The sequence below is a fragment of the Eucalyptus grandis genome, chromosome 4 (genome assembly GCF_016545825.1).
Source record: "Eucalyptus grandis isolate ANBG69807.140 chromosome 4, ASM1654582v1, whole genome shotgun sequence".
In the NCBI taxonomy this organism is placed as follows: Eukaryota; Viridiplantae; Streptophyta; class Magnoliopsida; order Myrtales; family Myrtaceae; genus Eucalyptus; species Eucalyptus grandis.
In genome coordinates, this window is record NC_052615.1 from 39101495 (window position 1) to 39105300 (window position 3806).

Genomic DNA, 3806 nt, shown 5'->3' on the forward strand with positions numbered 1-3806 from the left:
CGATTGCTCAATCGTGCTAATTTGCAAGGGTCATTACAGTATAGTCAAAATCGATCAGAGATCGGAGATAGGTCGATTCGACAGAGATATGTGATTCGTGTGGGTGATTCCACCTAATTGCAAAATTCTTGTTGAATGGCACTAGACCGATTTTTCTGTCATTTATGTACCCTATGTCCGTATTTGAAACATCGAGATTTTCATGACAATCGAGAGTCGCCAATGTGTCCAAGATGCACAATGTGGCTCGAAAATAATCGACCACATGTCAGTTGTACTAAAAATTCATAAAAGCTATCCGGTAGATTAGGTCTCGCTTAAATCCCGTCATATTGAAATTAACAGTGAATTTAAACTCGATTTCAGAAATTGAAAGTTTTGCCATGTCACGATTTATTTTAGGAACGTCGAATCATCCTCCGAAGATTTTTCGGCGAGCTCGGGATTTTTTACGGAAAATTAATTCAGACGATTCGGAAAAAAATGAAAATTCATATGGGCCAAATCGAAGGGATTTTTTGGCCTTCTTACCGAGCTATTTGGTGAAAGGAACTTGTAGAAATTGTGTGAGCTTCTTCTTCAACAAAATTTGACATCAAATTGGAAAATTGGTGAAGAAATTGAAGTCCAAAGTAGTGAAATTTGGAGCCTTGAATGGGGGCTACAACATTGGCATCAAATTGAGTTATTTGTGGATTAAATATGCGAGAAAGTATTAAGGGAGCATGGGGATATGGATGAAGAATTTTGAAGCCAAGTTATGATGAATTTTGGATATATCCATTTGACTTTTGCTCCCTCTTTCTCCTTCATCCGTTGCCATTTCCCCCTCATTCGGTCTCTCTCTTTCTCGCACGTCTCTCTCCCTCTCCCTTCGTTTGAAGCTCAGGCGTGAAAGGGGCCCCACCAACCGACTTCCTCCCTCTCTCTTTCTTTCACATGCTCCCCTACACTTCTCTTTCATTTTCCCTTCGTTCGCCCATCTCCCCCGCAGCTCGTTCTTTTATTTTGGTCCACCGAAGCAGCCCACACTCCACCAATTCCTCCTCTTGGCCACACGTCTCCCACCCGCACCATCATCCCATCTTTTCTCTCTCTCATACTGCCGCTGGTCATCACTTTTAGGGGTGAGCGGTTCCCGGTTCCTTACAGGTTCCACTTGGAACCTGGAACCTACCCTCGGGTACAGGTTCCTTATTTTTTGGAACCTGGAACCTACCCGTCAAAACCGAGAACCTGGAACCTACCCCGTCACAGTTCCGGGTCGGTTCCGGCCCAACAGTTCTTTTTTTTTTTTTTTCATTTTTAGTTAAAAAAATGAAAATGAATGCAGCAATAATAAACAAACTTGTCATTCATTGAAGATAATATAACACAAACATCAAACGGCATTTTAGAAGTAATAAACAAGCTGTCATTTGAACAACACACTTCATTCTAAATGATCTTTGCCTTAATCAAATCGAAAGTTTCTTGTCAGGCTGGGAACTAACGTACTCGCCTCCAATTGATTGACTCTAAAAGCTGAAAACAGCAGCAAACATAACTTAGCACCACCAAAATTAAAAAAGAGAAGACCCAAACAACTAAAACTTCCAGATATGCTAAGAAGGGTTACTTACGCACAAAGGACGAGCCATGCCGCTTTTGCTGCACAGATAACTAAACAGCTTAATAACTCGGCATGCCGACGTTCAAATTAGGAATGCGCATCGGGGTTGATAAGGATATACTTTAGTCTTTTGAGGAAGAGCGGCACCCTGTAGTTTAGCCTCGTATCTCCTCAAACATTTTATCCACTCTAACAGCCAGGAGGGGCTCTTCCGAATTGGGGGCTTTCCTCAAACACGTCAAAAGGTTGTTCGGTGAGCTGCATCATTGATGGTCACGGACTATTCATTAGCTTATCGGAAGATGTTGCATTATAATTGACACACAAGATATAAGAAACACAATTAACAGGGCAATCAGGGGATAAAAGAGGTGTCTATCACCATCAAGGAAAATGTTGCAGCAGATGTGATATAAGACTCACAAGTCCTTTCATTTCAGCTAATCTAGTCGTCTCTTATAAGCCCACGCATGTCACACCGAGCAAAGAAGTTCACCACAGCCCATTTCTATATCTTAGCTGGCTCAACAAATTTCTGCAAGAGTGAAAAGATAGCATAAACAGACTTATTGAACACAATAATTGGTGGCAGATAATTCAAATAACCTTATTCTGAAAGCTCCACCGTCCATTGCGGGGGAAGAAATCCTCTCCATTGCCCACGTTTAGCTGGGAAGGAAGCCACATAAGTTTGTGTTATTGCAGATGATTGTCTAACACCCATTGCAAACAAACAGAATTTCTTTTTTTCTTTTTTTTTTTTTTATCCAGCAAACAAAATGCAAAAGGGAAACTAGCAAAGTGGCACCTTAGGAGCCGGTAGAACACGGCCTTCAACTTGAGTAAAGCTATTGCTAATTGTTATACCGCATGAACGCAGCATAGGTTCGAATCATAGTTGCTACGCTCCAATCTGATCCTTCACTTGAAACCGATAAGTCCAAATTGCCTCCATCATGAAATCCTTTGGCCAGCTTCCTCACATACATGCTTTTCGAGATGGAGTTTGAACCATACTCTAGATTCCAAATTCATCAGACTCGCAGACTTTGTAGACTCTTTAGTGCGATTAAGTTGCACTTGAGTAACTCGCCAAAAGAAAAATTTCAATTAGTGTCGTCAGGGCACACTAGAAACAAAATAACAAGAATGGCACATTGAAGAAAATAAACAATGCATGCAGATGAACCTTGTCCAGTGTGTGCCAAGGTGCTATTAATTCTTCAACAGCCACATCAACGGCTTTTGCCACAAAGTCGAGCTCGCTAACCAAATTTAGAAGAAAATGATAAGCTCGAAGTAATTAGCAAAACACTAAAAGTTTGTCACCGCGAACTTTGTCAACACCTAGTCGGGGCACTCCATGCCGATTTAAGCTAAAAAGATTAAAGTTCGAATTTACCATAGGTTTTCATGTTTTAACCAATATCAAGCATCGTGGGACCCCATTCACTCTTTTCTTATGTCTCTCGGTCAGCTGCCAAAACCAAAATGCATGAACCCGAAGCTAACCCTAGAATTGTTTCCACATGGAAAATCAACTTCTACCCCACAATCGCATTCTCAAAATTATCATTATATATCCTTCCCAACCCAAAGAATACAAGTCTGTCATGAAGAGTGACGAATCGAGCAAAGAGAATACAACACAAATGCTCAAGAGCTTAAAAAGAACGATGCAGAGAGAGAGAGAGCTTACGGTCTTTGCCACCGTGAACGCTGCCTCTGGTGGGATGATACATGGTTCCACGCGAGGTCCTCCGAGCTGACGAAGATGGGGATGCGGTCGTCTTCTTCGCCGGCTTCTTGTAGACGAGCTTTACCCGGAGATGTAGGTCTTGCCGAAGAGGAACTCGTCGAGGGACTTGAGGCCCGACTCCGTGTGGAGATTCGTCGAGGAACTCGTCGAGGGCGAGCACGGAGCATAGTGAGCAACGTCGGGCGAGACAGAGAGGAAGTGCGAAGTGAAAGTGGGAACTGAGACTAGGGTAAATTAATTTGGGGCTTAACCTAACAGGTTCTGGGTTTGGGCGGAGGTGGTGACGGTTCGGAGCAACAACGGCCCGGACGGCCGAGCAAGCGGCAGCAAGAGGTGGTGACGGTGGCTTGGGGACAGCGGCGGTGCCTCACGGCGGCGCGGACGGCAAGACAGCTCGTCGGGCTAAACGGTGAGACGGCTTGTCGGACGAGCAAA

The 3806-nt window shown here is 43.6% G+C and overlaps 1 long non-coding RNA gene across 1 annotated transcript; it reads right to left on the reverse strand.

Moving 5' to 3' along the window:
• Nucleotides 1–2063: 2063 nt before the first annotated feature.
• Nucleotides 2064–2501, reverse strand: LOC104431347. The gene is made up of 3 exons (XR_005550317.1): nt 2421–2501; nt 2219–2281; nt 2064–2147 (listed from the first exon to the last, which is right to left on the reverse strand). It is a non-coding gene; the product is annotated as an uncharacterized LOC104431347 (long non-coding RNA).
• Between the last annotated feature and the right edge of the window lie 1305 nt (nt 2502–3806).